This window comes from Phoca vitulina, unplaced genomic scaffold, assembly GCF_004348235.1.
Source record: "Phoca vitulina isolate PV1807 unplaced genomic scaffold, GSC_HSeal_1.0 scaffold3, whole genome shotgun sequence".
NCBI lineage: Eukaryota > Metazoa > Chordata > Mammalia > Carnivora > Phocidae > Phoca > Phoca vitulina.
The window spans coordinates 43932868-43954642 of record NW_022589706.1 but is presented as its reverse complement, the minus strand read 5'-3'; the positions used below and the strand labels follow the sequence as shown (position 1 = coordinate 43954642).

The following is a 21775-nucleotide window of genomic DNA, read 5'->3' as shown; positions in this document are numbered from 1 at the left end:
TTTATTCCTGTATTTTTTATTCCTATATTTTTCTTAATTTCCTATATGGAAGATACACTTTTCAATGTAATAGGTTAGGGGCGCCTGGGTGGCTCATATGATTAAGCGTCTGCCTTCGGCTCAGGTCATGATCCCAGTATCTTGGGATGGAGCCCCGCATCGGGCTCTCTGCTCAGCGGGGAGCCTGCTTCTCCCTCTCCCTCTGTGACTCCCTCTGCTTGTGTTCTCTCACTCCTTCTGTCAAATAAACAAAGTCTTAAAAAAAAAAATGTTCAATGTAATAGGTTCTAGCATTCCTAAAGGGACAAAATTCTCTGCAATATGTAAGTAATCAATATTTTTTTCACTCACTGCCCCCTTCTCTTCCTGTATCACAGTAGTTCAAAATTAACTTTTTTACATAAGTAATTTATTAAATATAGTTTTACTCCTCTAATTTATTTCATGTGTCTACTAACAAAAGAATACTATCATAAAATTACCAGGAAAAATAAAGAATTATATTAGCAAAAAAAAAAAGGCCAGAATATAAGATGCATAGCATAGGGGCAGGATCTTTTCCATTTTAACTTGTCCTCTGAACTTAGAATTAGGAAAAGCCAGTTAAGTAAATGAGAATTCACATGCTACTTTCAAAGTGATATTTTCTGTTGAGCTACTAAAAATGTTCTTTCTGCTCACATTTCAATAGTACTTCTGCCTTAGTATATGAGCATATGTTAATATCCAAACATTGCACTACAACATAAATAAAAATAACAGTACAAAATCTGTTACAAATTTTTGTACACTATTTTTTAAGGAATGCATTCAGTGAAATCATCTGTAAAGTCAGAGCTCCATACAATAAAAACTCTATTATAACTATGATAATAAAGTTATTTTTTGAAGCTTTCAGAATTTAACATTCTATTTCATGTGTGATTTAATGGATTACATTACTCAGGTGCTTGGTTAAAATTTAGCTTCTCCTGGGCGCCTGGGTGGCTCAGTTGGTTAAGCGGCTGCCTTCGGCTCAGGTCATGATCCTGGAGTCCCGGGATCGAGTCCCACATCGGGCTCCCTGCTCGGCGGGGAGTCTGCTTCTCCCTCTGACCCTCCCCCCTCTCATGCTCTCTCTCTCATTCTCTCTCTGAAATAAATAAATAAAATCTTTTAAAAAAAAAATTTAGCTTCTCCCTAACTATGCCAACGAAAGTACTAAATTCCCAGTATTTGTCACAGACAGGAATTGTGAGAGCTAAGCCAGAAAAATGCAAAGATGTTTACTATGCAGCCATTGCTGTCAGAAATCTTAAATCTAAAAAATACATACCAAAGCGTTTTACAAATATTTTCAAATTCAATATAAAGAAGATGTATGATCTGTACTGCTTCCATATTTGCCTGTTGAACTGCCAGGTCCTAATAGGTGAATAATTTGGCAGATTACTTCTCATTTCCAACAATAAAAATTACAAACACAAATCTATGTCTGAAGTTGATTTTATAATCTAATCGGGTTTTGCTTCTGATTCTCTACTGAGACGATTTAATGTTTAATTATAGGGCTATATAGTCTTAAAAATAGTAAGCCTACCTTACTATGCCTTTTTCTAAAACTCACCACCCCCTCCTTCAAATCAGGAGAAGGTCAGGGCACAATCAACTCCTCCTTCAAACACTCTTATTTTAATATACTCATTAACCTTTCTGGTACTGCTTTATCTATTCCCATTTCCAAGCATGAAGTATCTTTTATTTAGTAGGTACATGTGTACATATAAAACATGTCACAGTGTTTCCAGTTGCAAGATAACATAAAATAAACAAAGTGAGTTATCCTGGGTTGCACAAAACCTTAAAGAAAAGTTGTGGAACTGACTGTTATGAGATCTATCTCCATCCCCCTAACCGATTTACATTACTTTTAATTCTCTTAAACAACAACAACTGAGGCCTATAATGAAAAGAGACAAATGAGTAGATTTCTTGACATGTGCTAATCACTCTTCTAGGTGCTTTACAAGTATCAACTCAATCTTCTAAAAAAACTATTAATTCAATTTACAGATGAGAACCTGGGGCAAAATGAAGTCACCTATGAGAGGAGCTTGGTTAATAGGAGGAAGAGCTGGGCTGCAGGTGGTTTCACTTAAAGGTCTCTTCATAACTATTACCATATGCTTCTTTGACCACAAAGATCAGTTAGATCAGTTAATGAGGTAGGCAGAAGAATCCGCACCCCACCCCACACAACCCCCCCACCCAAGATGTCCACATCCTAAACCCCAGAACTTGTGAATATCTTATGTTACATGGCAAAGGGAAATTAAGGTTGCAAATGGATTTAAGGATGCTAATCTGCAGATCTTTACATGAAGAGATTAGCAGAATGATCTAAATGGACCAGTGTAATCACAAGAAACCTTATAAAAGGAAGATGGGGGTAGATAAAAGAAGAACTTAGCTTTGAAGACAGAGGGATGAAACCATGAGCCAAGGAATGCAGACAAACTCTGGAAACTGAAAAAGACAGGAAATGAATTTTCTCCTAGAACCTCCAAAAGGAGCTCAGTCCTGCGAACTTTAGGCCAGTGAGAACCTTTCAGACGTCTGATCTCCAGACTATAAGGTAATAAGTATGTGTTATTTTAAGCCACTAAATTTGTAGTAATTTGTTACAACAGCATAATGGTTAATTTTATGTTATCTTGGTAGACTATAATGACCAATTGCTTGGCCAAACACTATTCTAAATGTTGCTGTAAAGGTGTTTTGTTTTGTTTTGTTTTGTTTTTAAGATGTGATAAACATTTACAATCTGTTGACTTTATTAAAGTGGATTACCCTCATAATATGGGTGGGCCTCATCCAATAAATTGAAAGCCTATAGAAGAAAGACCAAGGTTTCACAGGGAATAAAGAATTTTACCTCCAGGCTGCAACATAGAAATTCTACCTGAGTAACCAGCCTTCAGACTCAAGACTGCAGTATCAACTCTTACCTGACTCTCCAGCTTGAGCCCATTCCTTAACATCCTACTGGATTAGGGCCCCACATTTACGACCTCATTAACCTTTATTTCTTCTTCACAGGTCCTATCTTCAAATGCAATCACACTGAGATTAAGGCTTCAACACATGAGCTGAAGAGGGGGGACCAAATTAAGTGTATAGTAAAGGAGTTACAATTCTCCAAAGCACATGCACATATTTTAGTACTTTTATATTTAAAATTTAAGAAAGTTATACAGACATGAGACCCTTACACTATACAACTGCTCAGGATCCGTAGTTTATCACTTAATGATATCGCTTAATGATATTTAATTATTTATATAGCATTTGATAGTTTACAAAGCACTTTCAAGCACATTACAAAAAAAATTTTAATAGTTACTCCCATTTTATGTATGACCAAATTTGAACTCAGTGGGGTACACTAGTTCTCAACATATGAGTCTCACAAATAGTGAACTGGAATTGAATCTGCATCCTTTGATTCTAAATGTTATAGACTTTGTATATTCAGAACTGCTCATCAACTGCAACAAGATGAGAAAAGGGGGAAGAATTTCTAAACCAACACAATACAATAAAGTCAATTTTCAAGAATTAGTCAGATATTCTCATCCTTTTCTTAGCTCTCTAAGTATAAACGTATAAATATACCCAAGATTCTGAACAGAATAAAAGACAAAGGAAAACTTTAATATCTTGGACATATAGGACAGAAAATACTATTCATATGCAGATTTTTGTCAAATTATTCAGTGATTTTTTTCCAAGTGGTTGCAGAGAGGACCAAAATTTTCTTTCCCAATAATGAAACAAAAATGAAAGATTGTGTTTTCCTTGACTGGTGTTGAGTTTCCAAAAATGCCACATTTCAATCTAAAATTTTATTTACATTTTTCACCAAAAAATAACCCTGGAAAGAAAGTATAAGTTAGTAATTCAGGGTTTGTTTTAAAACCAGGCAGCCTGGTTCTTAATTACACCAGTTACCCGTTGTCATCTGGACAAGTTATTTAATATCTCCAAGTTTCTATTTTCTTTTAACTAAAATGGTCATAATATGCAAGACTGCTATATAAGAGGGATGCCTGGGTGGCTCAATCAGTTAAGCATCTGCCTTTGGCTCAGGTCATGATCCCAGGGTCCTGGGATAGAGCCCTGCCTCTGGCTCCCTGCTCAGTGGGGAGCCTGCTTCTCCCTCTCTCTCAGCCTGCTGCTCCCTCTGCTTGTGCTCTCTCTCTCTCTCTCTCTCTCTCTGGCAAATAAATAAATAAAATCTTAAAAAAAAAAGACTGCTATAAGAATCAAATTAGAGAATTAATTTATAGAACTTGCCAAATATCTGATAACTAATAATTGCTAAATAAATATGAGATTTCACTAGCCTTGTGACTGTCGACATAATAATCCTATTTAAAATATTTTTAATTCTCTGGATATTAAATTTACCAAGGAAAAAACATAGAAAATGTAACAGAAGGAGTTTTCATATTTGCATAATCTTAGAGCTGTTCTAACTGGGCTAAAGTGTGGTGTGCACTACAATTGTAGATGTAGTGTATTCAGTGGTGCAAAGCTATTATCCTGATGAGGGTCCCTGGTGACACTTATCTGAAGACTATTCAGAGCGGCTTTGTCATTCTGTGAACTAGCATGAGCTAACTCCGCAGAACAGTGACAAGACTGCAGCAGACAGTGTGTGTGTAGTGAATGCTTCTGAAAAGGAATGATGACTCAAATCATGAGAACTATAATGATGTGACACTACTTCATGAGTCACAAACTTTCCCAAGCATTACCTCATTTGATCCTCTAAACAATCTTGACCTAACAGAAAGGCAAATACTATGGCCCTTTGGCTGCCGGGTAATTGGGAGCTCTGAAATGGTAAGTTTGGTCCATTAGCAAAACCAGAGTTAAAATCTCTATCTTGAGTCTCTTTGTCTAGTGTTGCTGGTAACAGTCTTCTTCCAAAGTTAAGTAGATTGAATTTGAAAAAAAAATCATTTATTTTCAATAATACCCGATTTATTTTCTTTTTATAATGCACAAAAATAATAGCTCTCTCTTTAAGTTTTTACATCAGGGTGGAGAAGAGTAAAAAAGATTTTCAGAAGATATTTTGCTATTAAAACTGTTAGTGTGAAAGGCTGGAAGGCTGATACAGTCCCTGGATATTCCATCTATAAGAAGAGAAGCTGCAATCTTCACTTTGCCTTTCTTTCTCCAATCAAAGGATATAACTGGGAAACAAGCTACTCTGCTCTCCACTAATCTGCATTCACATTTCACAATTCATACTTACTGTGCCCTTCAAAAAAGTACCAAGCCCAGTGCATAAAGCAAAGCCTACTAATGTCTCCCTTATGCAAGAACAAAAAAAAACAAGTTAATAGCTTTTGATGTAGAGAGATCCATTTCCAGCCCTCCTATAAACCCCATAAGGATCCTGGCAGTACATAATAAATGTACTCTAACCGCTCTTTGAATAATGACATGGCAAAAGCCTTTGCGAGGTTCCTATTAATCTTCGGGTCAAAAGTGCCTTCAATCTACTAAGGTACTTGCAAATAGTTCCACCACAAATCTGCTATATATTTTAAAAAGTTAAAATAATTGCTACTTCTTTAGCGGTACCAGCAGCTTGGATAGTAGTCTGCAGATCCTCTCCCTGATTAAGCTCTAAGAAATATACTAATGTGCTTAAAAAACATACATTGCAGTTCCAGCCTCACGGTTGATAACAAAACAATCACAACACCAAAAAGTGACCACAGTTTTCAGAGCTGTAAGGGAATTTAGAAATCAACAGAGCTTTCATTTCTATGAGTTTCGGGTTTACTTTTATACCTTCCCAGGTAATAAAATACCCCCAAAAGTTAAGTCTGAGTGGAAGTTCAAAGGTTTAATGCCTTAAGAAAAAACTTAAACACAAATCAATTTACACTGTTAAATTTTTGTATTATCAGGAATTTAACTACTAATTATCTTTAACAAAATTCATCTTGAGTAAGAGGCATTAGGAAAATGGCCTAAAATTGTCTACTTCCCTTTCCATAGTTCAAAAGGAGGGAAGGGAAAGGGACAAGGGGGGGAGGGAGGGGTGCACCACATTATATATCAGACACTTGATATGTTCACAAAAAAATGTACTCAAATGTTTAAAAATCCCAAGGTAAAAAGTCCTAAAAACTTGAAAATGACATAGAACTGTGGGACAATTCCAAATCATTTCCTGAATCAAACCAGTTTTTTTTTTTAAAGTTCACTACTATAATTCTAGAAACACCTTTATCTTTCACCTGAAAACCAGTTTTTTTTTTATAGTTCACTACTATAATTCTAGAAACTTACCATTATCTTTTACCTGAAAAACTGCAAAAGCACTGTAACTGATCACCTGCCTTTTACTCTTAGCTCCAACTCACCCCCAGTTCATTACCCATCTAGTAACCAGAATGATCTTTTACAAGGTAAATGAGATCTATCATTCTTTCTTCTTGTAAGTATCTAAACTGATTTACAAGTAGAAGAAAATCTAAATTTCTTACTGTGGCATTTTAGGATCCTACATAATTCAGACCTAGCTAACTTTATATTTTATCCCACTCGGTCTGCCATACTAAATGCCAACCAAATTGGCCTTTTCTGCCTTTGAAATAAGCCAAATTTGTTTCAAGGCTCTTGCATTTGCTATTACCCCAGCTCCTCAAGAGGCTTCCTCTTTGTTATCATTTGGGTCTCATCCCACATCTTACTCCTTATGGAGCCTAGGTGAGCATTCCCAGATCACTCTACATTTCTTCACCTTGTACTTTACATTGCATTTTAATCATATTTAGCACTATCTGAAATTGTTCTATTCAATAACTTATTTATAATTTTTTTCATAGTCTATCCCCCCCACCCAAATAGAATTAAATTTCATGAGAGAAGGGATAAATTTTCGTTTACTGTTGTGTCCCGGTGCCTCAGTTCTGGGCCACAGTAGATACTCTCAATAAATATCTACAAATGAAAGACTAACGCATGAGAATTCAGAACTGTATTTTTACACATGATATCTGGAAAATGGGGAGAATGAAACAAACTTATTCTAGAAGTTCATTTCACATTTAACTTACTAAGAAGTGGTGTCATCCTGAGAATTCGTTACTAAGACTGAGAGCAATCTGAAAATGGTTTTATGGCATTTTAGAAAACATCAGTCAAAACCCCATAAAAGCCAATCAAGTCTGACTCCTGTTGTATCTCTTGGTCCCTAGTCTTCTTTCATGATTTCCAGAAGTTGCTGGTAGGAGGAAGAATCCTATTAAATTTAGGTACCAAAGACTTAAAAGCAAGCCCACCCTGGTTCCTTGCCTCTGCAGTCCCTCCTTCGGGATTACTTGAACTACACTTTTTTTTTAGGCTTATATTGAATTACTTTTTATTTATTTATCTTTTTTATTTTAATTTCAGTATAGTTAACATACAGTATTATATTAGTTTCAGGCTTGCAATATAGTGATTCAACAATTATACACATTACTTGGTATTTATCATGATTGAACTACACTTTAAACACTGTCTTTGGATGCTTAGTCCCTAAGGCCATGGAAGAAAGCTTCATACAGAGCCCTTGCCTAATATCCTGAGGCCCCCCACAGGGCAGTTTGTGGCTGGTTTAGGTTGTATATCAGACCTTTCACTCAATTCCTATGGGTGGTTTGGGGTGACCTACAAAGCACGGTTATTAATTGTGTCTTGGAATTGAGGTAGAGAATCAAACACTGTCCATAGTCAACCGTTGACCAGACATCAAATCAGAAGTAAGGGTGTGGGACAAGGCACCTAAAGTGCCCTAAAGATTACTACATGGCAAAAGGTGGACACACTCAGAAATGTGTTAGGTGGGTTCCTGTTCAATAAAGAAAAAAACAAGTTCATCTATTACAGTAAGGAGAAATAACTGATGTATTTAAATTATGTCCACTTTATTTTTAGAGAAGTTTCAGGGTTACAAAAAAAAATTAAGCAGAAGTATAGAGTTCCCTTATAAACCTTATCTTAGGTAAGAACTGAGCAGTTCCTCCTCTGGAGAAGGCAGCCTGATTCTTATCAGTCTCAGAAAGTGTTAGCTCTGTTTTGCACACTTTTCCCTGTCCACACCCTCCCCCCAGGCCTCTCTTAAACTTTCACTATACCTTACCCTTCAAATCTCAGCTTAAAGATCCCTTCCTTAGGTAGACTTTCCTGATACCCCAGGTTGTATCAAGCTCCCATGTATGTGTTTGCACTTAAAAACATAAATTACAAGTTCTTATTGCAATAGTTCCCTCATAAGTATCCAATGACTGAATTAATGAGTGATGAAGATGATTAGATAATACATTGCATTTCCAACAAAGCGTGAAAATCGGGGAGGCTAAGCAGAATTTAACCATCGTACTACTGACATTTGGGAACGGATATTTCTTGGCCATGGGAGGCTGTCCTGGGCATTACAGAATGTTTAGAATCATCCCTGACCTCTTCACACTAGGTTCCAATAGTATCATTGCCACCCCCACCTCAATGGTAACAACCAAGAAAAGTTTCCAGACATTGTCAAATGTCTCCTAGAAAGCAAAACTACCCCCCAGTTGTGAACCACTGGGCTTGAATAAACTGACTGGAATCTGCTGCAAAATTAATAGTTTCCAAGAAGCTAACAGAATGGGAAAGTGCTCACCTCCAGCAAGCGGGAAAGGTAAAGTGCCCTAGAGATTACTACATGGCAACAGGTGGACACACTCAGAAATGTGTTAGGTGGGTTCCTGCTCAATAAAGAAAAAAACAAGTTCACCTATTACAGTAAGGAGAAATAACTGATGCATTTAAATTATGTCCACTTTATTTTTAGAGAAGTTTCAGGGTTACCAAAAAAATTAAGCAGAAGTATAGAGTTCCCTTATAAACTATTTCACTCCATCTCCCTAAACAGGCAGTTTCCCCTATTAGTACATCTTGTATTAGGGTGATATATTTGTTAGAGTTAATGAGCAAATATTAATTATTAACTAAAGGCCATAATTCACATTAGGGTTCATTCTGTGTGTTGTGCATTCTATGGGTTTTAACAAATTTATGGAGACATACATCAATATTATAGTGTACTACAGGATAGTATCACTGCTCTAAAATCTGTGTTCCAACTGTCCATCCTTCTCCCATTCTCATGAGCCCCTGGCAACCACTGATCTTTTTACTATATCTCAAGTTTTCCCATTCCAAAAATATCGCATAGTTGGACTCTTTCTGTCTCCAGCCACCTTAGTGAGAGGAGTTGCTGCCATCACCACCCACCTGCAATGGATGGTCTTGCACAGCTGCTCCGGCTTCCTGATCAAGAGGAACAAGCAGACATACAGCACCAAACCCCAGAACCTGAAGGCTCACAATCCCTTCCCTACAATGGGCTGATTTGCTCCAAGACTGTAGGCATGGAGCCAGTGGCCAGAAAGCAAAGGTGTAGAGGTAGTCATGAAGCAGACATCCGGCCAGCGGAAACCGGCCACCTCATGAGCGGACTACCATCAGTAAGAATGCCTGGGCTACCCTTCGCAGAATCAGACACATGATTCACAAGAACAAATACCACCCAGATCTGCACATGGCTTCCATTCACAAAGCCAGCACCATCCTGAGCAGCTAGAAGCCTATGATGGTGAAGAGGAAGTTACTGCCCCACCAACAGCTCCTGAACACCTGCCCCCCACCTCCAAGTCAATAAAGATATCAACCACAAAAAAAAGAAAAAAAAAAAATCACATGTTGAAATTATAGAGTATGGAATCAGACTAGCTTCTGCACCAAGAAATATGCGTGTAAGATTCCTCCATGTCTTTCAATGCGCTGGTATCTATGAATAATATACCATTGTCTGGATATACCACAGTTTGTTCACCCATGCACCTATTGAAGGACATCTTCCAATATTTGGCAACGAGGAATGAAGCTTCTCTAAACCTTCATGTGCAGATTTTTGTGTAGACACGTTTTCAACATTTGGATAAATACCAAAGAACATGACTGCTAAATCATATGTAAGAGTATTATTTAAAAAAAAAAAAAAAAAACTGCCATACTGGAGCACCTGGCTGGCTTAGTTGGGAGAGCATCCAATTCTTCATCTTGGGGTCATGAGTTCGAGCCCCAGGTTGGGTGTAGAGATTATTAAAAATAAATAAATAAAGCTTTTTATAAAGTAAACGCCTTAAAAACAGAAACAAAAACTGCCACACTGTCTTCCAAAGTGGTTGTATCATTATGCATTCTCATCAGCAAAGAATGAGAGTTCCTGTTTCTCTATATCCTCACCAACACTGGGTGGTGTTGGTGTTTTGGATTTTAGTGATTCTAATAAGTGTGTAGTGGTATCTCATTGTTGTTCTAATTTACCATTTTCTAATGACCAATGATGCTGTGCATTTTCATATGCTTCTTTGCCATCTGCATATCTTCCTTAGTAAGTTAACTGTTCAGATCCTTTGCCCACTTTTTGATTGTATTGTTTTTGTTTGTGCCCATTAAGAATTCTTTGTATACATTGAATAGCAGTCTTTATCAGATAGGTGTTTTGCAGATTTTCTCCAAGTTATGACTTTTCATTCTTCTTAACAGAGCAAAAATTTTTAATTTTAATGAAGTTTATCAATGTTTTCTTTCATAGACTGTGTCTCAGCTGTTGTATAAAAAGTCTTCACCAAAACTCAAGTTCACCTAAACTTTATCCTATATTGTCTTCTAGGAGTTTTACAGTTTTGAGATATACATTATGTCTTTCATTTATTTATTGAGTGAATTTTTGTGAAAGATTTAAGGTGTTTCTAGCTTCATTTGTTTTACATGTGGATATCCAGGTGTTGCAATACCATTTGTTGAAAAGACTCTTTTTTTCACTAAGTTGCCTTTGTTCTTTAGTGGACTAGGAGTTGATCATATTTGTGAGAGTCTACTTCTGGACTCTTTTCTGTTCCGTTTTCTTTTAACAAAAAAGTTAACTATTCTTTCACCAATACCATACTGTCTTAATTACTATAGCTTTATGGTAAATCTTAAAGTCTGATAGCATCATTCTTTCAACTTTGTCCTTCTCTTTCTAAATTTTTAATAATAGTTTATGAGCACTAAGACACCTAAAGTATCTAGGTGTACATAACATGATTTGAAAGTTGCTCTGAGGGCAAAAGTGTAGGGTTTTTTTAAATGAGTTTATAGGAGCACTAACTATGGGCAGAGACAATAGAGCTTATTCCCCACATTGTAAAATGTGGGCAGACTTGGCCCTCAAACTATAGCCCTGGTCTTCTAGCTCTTTTTGTACTACCACAACTTTGAAAGCTATATATTCTGGAAGGAATAATAATAAAATGGAAGTAACCTGGGTCTACAAATCATGATTTAGAGAGTACCTAAGAAAATCACCTGACATGCACTGGATACAAGCAAGAAATAAATCTTTATTGTGTTAAAACTTTTATTTGTAACTGCAATATAGCTTATATTATCCTGAATTACACCCCAGAAATAGTAGGTTGTTTTCTGGTTTTTGTTTTTGTTTTTGTTTTTTGTCAGCATCATTCAACAGTCAGAATAAGAAGCTCAGAAAGCAGAAGACATACGTAAAGTTGAAATTTGGCACAAAGTAGAATGTCCTTGCTTAAGATCTAGATATCCTTTATCCCTTCTCTACCAGAATAATACATCTGAGATATTACCTATTCATCTGAAGTCACAACCTAGACCAGAATATACCCATTCCACTCTTTCTAACTCCTATAGAACATGCATAATTTATTTACAGGCATTAAATTTGTAGGGTCCACAAGCACTCAGCCTGAGGTGATTCAATTATCTTCCCCTGAAGTGGGACAAGTAAAAAGCAGCAGATGAAAGAAAAGGGAACAAAGGAACTCTAAAAAAAAAAAAAGCTGATCTTAGAGGGCATGGAAAAAGCATTTCTTAGAAAGTAGTAATTGTAATAAGGATGCTCATCATTTTCGCATGCTATCTTTATTCCAAAAAACCTCAAAGGATTTTGGATTTGATCTCGCAATTTCAATACCTGTGTGAGTGCTTGAGAAAACTAATAATTCTCACAAGATATTCTCTTTGAAGGCACCAAAGTGGAGGATATAATTATATGTCCCAATGAACTGATCACTTGACTACACCCTGGAATAACCCATGCCCTTGGCAAAGAATGGAAAATAGGTATTCTTCACAGAGGGAAAGCAGATTCTTCATTTAAGCAGCCATTGTTTAAAGTCAGGAGAGACAGCAAAACTATGTGTACATATATCAGAAGCCAATACTGTAGGTATAGTTTACCAAGAGCCTAAGCACTCTATTCTTCCATAAATCTGGTCATTTAATAAATAATCTTTGAATGCTTAATCAGAATAAGAGTTGGTCCATTTTATATATTTATATTTATTAGGTTTCATCCAGGAGAAAGAAAGTCTCTACTTTTCTAAGAGCTCTCATAATCTGCACATGATCTTAGAAACTGGGCAGTGAGACTACCTCGAATGTTTTCAAGACCTTAACCTTCCCATGACTTTTTGAAATTCAACAAGCAGAAGACCCTTTAACAGTATATGGCATTCATATCTAATGTTTAAAGGTTAAACAGTATATATACATTCAGCAATTTGTGCCAAGTGCCAAAAAATAATAACTCAGATCCTAAAATGAGTTCTTGATATATGTAAAGTTGCTTGCAAAGGAGAAAAACAGATAAATTAGCATAATTCCTTCTTTCCTCAATATCCTTGGCAGCAAAGAACAAAACCCCCCACTGGTAAAAAGCTGCTCCATCTGCCATCATATTGCAAGAACAGCTTGCTTTCTTGGAAAGATGATTTATGGGACAACCAAATCATATCTTTCATTTTGGGGGGTGGAAGATTGTGGTAGTGAAGTTTCTGTGGAGAATATCCATCTATTGTAGGCCCATTGACAAATATACCTAAAAAGCAATACTCTGAACTAATGTAATTACCAGCAATCTACCTTCCCTTTCCTTCGAACCTCTTTAAAGCATGAGGTTGTTATTCTTATCTAAAGACACTGCTATGTATACATGATTTATTAAGAAAGTTGTGCACATAAGAATGAGATTTTTTAGTATGATAAATGATCATTGCTACATAGCAATATGGAAGTATTATGGTGGAAGCAAGTGTCTTGCTAATTTTCACATATAGACAATAAGTACATAAGATGCTAGTAACATTCCCCAGTAGTGATTCCTCTGTATTTTAATCTGTAGATGGAAAAAAAGGTGGGAGACTTAAATGATCTGACTCCAGTCCCCAGTATAAAACTGTGGCAGAGACAAATTAGTGTATGACATGTGACCTGAGATACTGAACCACATGGTAGACCAAACTGTCTCTGAATTTACTGAAATCAAATAGGTTTCCAGAAAAGTAATTGACAGATATGAGTTCCTTTCTTCCTCCACATTTTCTCCCCTCTGGAAAATCAATTAGAAATGAGCAACATTTAAAACTTTACATTTTCATGACTCAAAATAAATTCTGATCTCTTAAAATTTACTTTGGAGCCACATAATTTAAAGGAGTATTCTTTTGTCGACATATGCAGCAAAAGTATAAATGAATATTTTACTTTATTATAAAGAAAAGAAACATAAAATAGAAAGTCAAAATAATATTCTTTTCCATTACATTATCTTTTTAAATAAGATAGTAAACTAATACTCTTATCAACAACTCAGTAATGTTGATTGTGAAAATTCCTCCTTCCTTGGCTTCATGACCTTCAGAATTGTAATTTAATGATGAGAGGAAGGTTTCAGAGACCCTTTTAAGACAAAGCAAATCTTCAGAACTATTATTCCATTTGGTTTTACATATGCATTTTAATTTTTCTACTTTATGACTCCATTAATCTCTCATTTTAAACAGCCTCCATTTTTAATTAAAGTACAAGTTTTGCAGACCTTATTTTTATTGCTGACTGAGGCCTTGACTAATGGTTTTTATTTTATTGTGAATCTCAAATGCAGTTATGGTGCCAGGCTGAATTAACACACTAGCTGCGGTCTTAAGTGAATGAACAGGTTAAGCATAGTAAGTGTCCCCTATGGAAGTCTTAAAAACTCTAGAATATAAATATGCAAACACCTTAAGGTCACTCATACCAAAACCTCAAGGTATATGAAAACCATGAGCAGCAATGAACATAGATGGGCCCCTTTCTCTCTCCTTCCACTTACAACACCTTCCTGGGCTCTTGTTATGCCACAGCCCTTCACACTTAGGAGCAGTGTCAGAGAGGAGATCCTGCTCCTTCTATCTCAAAGGAGGAGAAAATTGGTACAAGGCTAGTTTTCAGTGAATCATACTCAATAGGAGCAGCATTCTTATGCCAGGGTCTTTCCCTTTTTCTGGGCCTTTTCCTTTTTTTCACAGACCTGCATGCCCATAAGTATCTTTCTCTTCCCACTACAAATTCTTTAGAACAAGTCTATGCTTGCTTTCTTCAGGGAGATCTGAATTCTTCAGCTTCTCTCTCCACAAATAGGTAGGTGAAACTATCTGAGGAGGATGGAGTTGGAAACCTTGCTTTTTCATTGAAGCTCCATTTTTTAAATTAGCTTTGGAGATTCCAAAAGCAACAGTTTGATCTTAATTCCCAATTGACTCAGGAATGAAACAGAAGGGTGTGATTAATTTGTACTAAACACCTAACCAATGGGATAAAAAATTAAATTGCTAATCATCTAGTTTCTGGACTATAGAACTCACTTTACAGTAAAATATGCTATATACCTTAATTGTACTCTAAATTTTTTAAAAATATTATATTTATATACAAAATATATCCTTTCATCTGTATTGTTTCCATACTTTTGGAAACACCTATATTGTTTGCATTCTTTCATATTCCATATCATTAATTGATACCTGTAATTCAGGAATTTATTTGTCACAGAATGAGTAAACTCCTCAAGAATAGTTTTCAGTCAAAATAAAAATCAGTAACATCAAAACATTAAATAAAACAAGTAAAATAGTTTTATAAAAAGAAGTATTTTTTGTTAAGATTTCACTTATTTATTTTTTTTATTATTATGTTACATTAATCACCATACATTACATCATTAGTTTTTGATGTAGTGTTCCATGATTCATTGTTTGCATATGGAAATCGGAGGGGGAGACGAACCATGAGAGACTATGGACTCTGAGAAACAAACTGAGGGTTCTAGAGAGGAGGGGGGTGGGGGGATGGGTTAGCCTGGTGATGGGTATTAAAGAGGTCACTTATTTATTTATGAGAGAGTGTGTGCATGAGTGGAAGGAGGTGCAGAGGGGGAGGGAGAGGGAGGGGGAAAAAAAAATCTCAAAATCCATACCAAGCATGGAGCCAGATGCAGGGCTGATCCCACGCCCCGAAGATCATGGCCCGAGTTGAAACCAAAAGTGGGATGCTCAACCAACTGAGTCATCCAGGCACCCCTAAAAAGAACAGTCTTTAAAGTTAAAGACCCCTGTTTAAATTCCAGCTCCAAGATTCATTTGATACGTGAATCTGTGCAAGTTACTTAATATCTCTAATCCCTAGTTTCCTGATCTGTGAAATATGAATGACAATATTACTCATAAATTTGAATGTAGGCTGGAAACAGTTTCTCAGAATGGTGTTAGGCAATTAATAGATGATCAAGACAGTTTAGATACTGTCATCATCATGTGGTAATCTTATAAATAATGATTTTTCATTATTATATTAATCTTCAAAAAGTACATTTCCAAGCTTATAGAAAAATAATCTTTAACTCCATGATTCTGGTTTTTCATTCTCACCTTGCCCACTAATTATATGACTTTGGGCATGTTGCCTTTTCATTATGAACCTCAGTCCCTGCATCTAGAAAATGATGTTTTGAAAAGTGCAGAATTTTTGTACACAGGGATTCAATACTGGATATGTAGTGGTTAGCACAGAATAAGTGTTAAACAAATATGATTTCCTTTCCCTCCTTCACTTGACCAAATGAATGAGTTCATTTTGTCTTCTTTATAGCAAGAGATTGCCAATGGTTGTTGTAGCCTTTGGGCTTCATCTGCTGAAAAGCCAGAATTCCTTTGCCCTTTCAAATCAAGTTCTAGAAAATGGTTGCACAAGGGAAGTATAGGGAATTGATTGGAAAGGGACACTTAGGGAACTTTCTGGAGTGATGAGAATGTTCTAAATTTTGTTTTAGGGGGTGACTACCCAGTTGAATATAACTGTCAAAAATGACTGAAGAGCTCTTATGAGGTGTACATATTATTTTACATTAATCAAGTCTCAATGTTTTTAAACCCAGGCTAATCTGAGAGTTAGAAAAACAAAAGGCTGTCTATCTTCTCTCTATGAATGATTATTATTAAATAATTATAGAAAAAAAGCTTAAGGGGAGCCTGGGTCGCTCAGTGAAACATCTGCCTTCGGCTCAAGTCATGATCTCAGGGTTCTGGGATCCAGCCCCGGGTCTGGCTCCCTGCTAGGTGGAAATCTGCTCCCCCTACTTGTGCTCTCTCAATCCCTTTCTCTCTGTATCAAATAAATAAATAAAATCTTTTTAAAAAAAGAAAAGAAAGGGGCACCTGGGTGGCTCAGTCGTTAAGCGTCTGCCTTCGGCTCAGGTCATGATCCCAGGGTCCTGGGATCGAGTCCCACATCGGGCTCCCTGCTCAGCGGGAAGCCTGCTTCTCCCTCTCCAACTCCCCCTGCTTGTGTTCCCTCTCTCGCTGTGTCTCTGTCAAATAAATAAATAAAATCTTAAAAAAAAAGAAAAAAGAAAAAAGTTTGAAATTGTAGGCAACATTTAAAAACTAGTAAAGATCACATGGAAACCTAGATGCCCTATTTCTCTTTAAAAATCAGAAGACCTGGTAAGAATGAATACACATTTCCTCAAGTAACAGTCACTAAAAGTGAATAAAAGCTAACAAATTAGAAAGAGTTTGCCCCAGACCCTACCAACTCTAGTGTTTCCCACACCAACCACCCAAACTTATGAAAATAGAAGCCTCACTGATATTGTAATCCATTTTACAATACCATATGTAACATAGTTTTTGGTACTTCAAACTGAAACTCTCCTCAGAAGAGTAAGTTCTATAACAATACAATAATGTAGAAATTCTAATACATATGTCCTACTGTTAAAAGCCCAAATGTAGACTAAAACTCATTTTTCAAAGGAAGATACTCACAATTGTTGTATTATAACAAAAGCATATCTTGTTTATTATAGACTTAAAATAGTTGAAAAAATCATGTACAAAATCTATTGTTTCAAAGAATTAAGTGCTTTAAATTATTCCTGCAAGTGGATTATACAAGGCACATGGCTTAAAATTGGTAAGAAACACTGGTGGTTTGGGTTTTTTTTTTTTTTTTTTTAATACAATCTTGTCTTCACAATTTAATAATTCAATCTTGTCTCATAATTTAATGAGTTATAAATATGACCCAGAACTCTCTCTTTGCCTAAACTTGAGCAGTAGTATCCAAACACTCAGGATCCTAAGGCAGGTACCACCAGTTTGTTGCACTGGCAAAAGTGATTCACTTCTAGGACTGGTAGAATCACTTGAGCTGATTCTTACCTTAAGATGAGAAAAACCTTCCTGTCAAAGGTCCACAACACTCTGGATTTCAGTAAGCACTCACTGTATTAGTAATACTCATTTATGAGATTTAAATCAATGAGAAGACACCCAGGAGAAATTACACCAAGGCCCTGTGGAGCTAGTTCAAACAGACACAATCAGAACCACAGGAACATATTATTATTATTATTATAAGAACGCCACACATACATACATGGCACACACAACACACACAATTAACTTTTTTAAAATAAAAATCTGAAAATTATAACAAGCAAAATAATAAAGGAATAATAAGCATGCAAATGCTAAAATATTCATATTCAATAAAATAGAGAATACACAAAGTAAAAAACCTCAGGTATAAAGCCTAAAAAAGAATTTTTTTTTGTTTTCAAAGGGCCTCCTCACTGCTTGTTGCCATTCAAGAGTTGGTTTTTCAATGGCATAACCCAAAGGCAGAGTGCAGTATTCAATCGCTTTATCCAATAATACAAACAAACAAGCTGGGAGCCTCATGACCTGAAGTGAACAGAGAGAATTCGGTCTCAATAGTACAGTGGGCATTCCCTTGGGAGCTGCACAACTATTGGATTGAAATCAAGTGCCTTTCCCTACAAAATGAGAACTAAGGACTGAATCAATTACCTGAAGGCAAACCCAATCACACAATGAAGCCTTTACCACCATGAATGCAGCAGAAGAGCAAGGTAGGAGGGCCACTGCACAACTGTTCTACAATTATCAGCAGTGGCTACACAAACAACATTGTAGCTTTCATTCACCTGGAGAGACTGTCACATCTGGCACAGCGGCCACAGCTGCTGCCCAAGGCAGAGAAGGAAACTGTTCACACCCGTGAAGAAACAACCTATCTATTATCATCAGCTAATACTGAACATGATGCCTTGTGAATAGAGCAAAGATTCTGCATGGTGATTAACTACATTTCTTCAAATTGTGATTGCCGCAAGGTTTACCATATCCTTATTTTTTGTCAGATGCCTATTTTATGTAACCATCCAAAATGGGTGCGCATTCTTTGGTATTTATTAAATGAAATGAGGAAAGCAAACTAAACGAGGTAGTCTGTGGGAACCATTCATAAAATTCACCGCTCTGTTTAAGAACACGGAATCACTTACTTTAAACCCCGGAGAAAGAAAGCTGTACCAACTTTAAAAATCCCACATTTCAGACACTTATTGCTGCCACCTGAAATGTAAAATGAATATACATCTAATTAATTGGTCCTTATTATAAAAGTATAAAACTCCAAGCAATCAATCAAAGAAAATGACAGATTTAGTCCTCTAACAGTTCTTCCCTAGAAACAGTTTCTGTCACAACTACAGATAGGACCATTTAATAATAAATTTGCTAGTGAGGCAAAAAAGACTGGATCAATTCAAATGTATCAGTATCACCTTATTAACTGTTAACATTTAGGTAACATCTTCACGTGCAGGGCACCATTCTAAGCACTTCGCATGCACTAAATTATTAATCTCTACAACAACCTATAAAGGAGACACTATTATTATTCCCAGTTAACAGATGAGGAAACTGAGTAACAGGAAGATGAGGTGACTTTTTCCCCTAAGAGCACACAGCTAGTAAAGGCTGAAGCTAGGTTTTCAGAGAAGGCATTTCCTCTCCCAGGCTCTGAGAGTCTACTACACAATTAGCATCTAAACTACTCTCCCAAGAAGCAAATGTTTGGTATGTGAACTCCATAACAAAAAGTTATAAATTTGGATAGTCACATGAGTTGACATTATACGATAATCTAATTTATTTTTAAAGATTATTAGAATTTATACATACAAAGGAATGCGATTTCTTTTATAAGTCACCTTAAGAACATTTATGCAACACAGCAAATTTTCCATTACTTAAGAAAGAGATATATTGGAACCCCTCCTTGAATTTAGCACCTCTATTAGAATTCATTTTCATACTCATTAATCACTAATGTTTTGGGGGTACCAATGAAATCCATAGCATATTTAATAGTATATTGCTATCTTTCGGGAGGGGGATTTCATTTTTTTGAAAACTCAAAATATATTTTGAGCCAAGCCAGGTGAGTGAAGTGATAGAAATAGTTCATATAGTTTTTGGCAAAACAGTAGGATTTACATCCCCATCCATTACTGATTATAAAGACAATTCCAGTGAGAAGTTTCAAAAATGATTCCGCAACATCCTCACCACTAGAATGTGTATAGTTTTCCAAAATGACTACTTTAAAAGATTGCCCTATTTGCATTAATTGCACTAATTCTGGAAGTTTGGTCTTTAAAATCACATTACTTTGTAGTTATATCTCATAATCTAAAATAAATAATGAATCAGGATTTTGTTTTATGGTATTTAAAAAATATGACTATGCATGATAACATGTATGAACACTTTTTTAACCTGAATAATAAAAAATTCACAAAACTTTAGAGGTAAAATTAAATCTTACAAATATCTGTGACTGGGCGCCTGGGTGGCTCAGTTGGTTAAGCGACTGCCTTCGGCTCAGGTCATGATCCTGGAGTCCCTGGATCGAGTCCCACATCGGGCTCCCTGCTCGGCAGGGAGTCTGCTTCTCCCTCTGACCCTCCCCCCTCTCATGTGCTCTCTCTCTCTCATTCTCTCTGTCTCAAATAAATAAATAAAATCTTTAAAAAAAAAAAAAAAAAACAAATATCTGTGACTGAAGGAATTTTTTTCAGCACTAAACAAAAATTTTAAAAAAGAAAAAAAAGAGAAAGTGAGAAGGTGTCCAAAAAGAAGCAAACAATGCTCAGTTCCACAAACTGTTCCAATTTTAATAAAAATTCCTTATACTTATTTGTTAGATAAAAACACGCAAGGACACTTCTTTTTCTGCCATCTTGGAGCCTGTGGAGGCCTGCTGGGAACAGGACTCCTATAATACCAAATAATGTCCAGAAGGCTGTGGTCCAAGGCCATTTTTGCTGGCTATAAGCAGGGGTCTCCCAAACCAGAGGGAGCACACAGCTCTTCTTAAAATCGAAGGTGTTTATGCTCGAGATGAAACGGAATTCTATCTAGGCAAGAGATGTGCTTATGTGTACAAAGCAATGAACAACACAGTCACTCCTGGTGGCAAACCAAACAAAACCAGAGTAATCTGGGGAAAAGTAACTGGTGCTCATGGAAACAGTGGCATGGTTCTTGCCAAATTCCGAAGCAACCTTCCTGCTAACGCCATTGGCCACAGAATCCGTGTGATGCTGTACCCCTCAGGGATTTAAATTTAATGAAAAGTAAATAAATAAAGGTGTAGATTTAAAACACACACACACAAGGACAAGAAGATTTTGAAACACCTACTTCGAAGTGTCCACTAGCAAATAGCCCTCACTTTGTTATCTTTAACACTGGGCAAATTCTCACTCTCCCAACCAATGAGCAGCTCTTACACATCCCCCTCATCTCACTGTACCTTCATTGCTTCCCCTCACCCCTCTCTCCCCACTATTACCTATCATCACCCTTGTAATAAAATCCTCCTATTTTAGGAAACGAAGATTCATCCAATCTGGTCTCAGGCACAATCTTTTGCCAATTGTTTCCTCTCAATTTACGTCTGCAGTGATACCATGCACTGTTGATTCTCAAGTACCTCAGAGAAAACTCCTTTAGGCCACGGATTACGATATAATCTTTACAATGTAATCTAAGCCTCAAGTAGATAATTACTCCCCAGTGTTTAATAAATACCTTCAAACTAATTTCGAGGCATTTATTTCTTGCCTTTGCCAATCTTGATCTGTATGTTTCTGAAAGTCAAATTCTGGACTTTCCTCCTTTTAAACAAAACAAAACATGCACACACACAAACACACACCCAAACTCTAGCGATAAGCACTAAATAAATTCATTACCAGAGTATCTGCTGAACTAGTCATAGATAACATTTTTTAAATTTTTCTTATTGTTGTGATTGTTTTTATTATTTCAGATTTGTCCTCATCAACAGACAAACTGAGATTATGTTCTTACTCCTAATATTCAAAGAAATCTCTCTTTCTCTACCAAAATTGCTTCTTTGGCTATTTCACCACTAGGGGAGTAAAATGAGGCCAAGCAACAAA

General features: G+C 36.3%; 1 protein-coding gene and 1 pseudogene across 24 annotated transcripts in view; one reads left to right on the top strand and one right to left on the bottom strand.

Moving 5' to 3' along the window:
• ADGRL3 (adhesion G protein-coupled receptor L3) overlaps window positions 1-21775 on the bottom strand; it is an 829014-nt gene that overhangs the window by 706384 nt on the left and 100855 nt on the right. The window contains exon 2 of one of the 24 annotated variants that reach the window (XM_032400448.1): window positions 18806-18875. The exons of the other annotated variants lie outside the window; for them this stretch is intronic. The gene's annotated coding sequence lies outside the window, so the exon portion shown is untranslated. The remainder of the gene's footprint in view (window positions 1-18805; window positions 18876-21775) is intronic. 24 annotated transcript variants of the gene reach the window in all.
• Window positions 9163-9754, top strand: LOC116629083 (annotated as a pseudogene).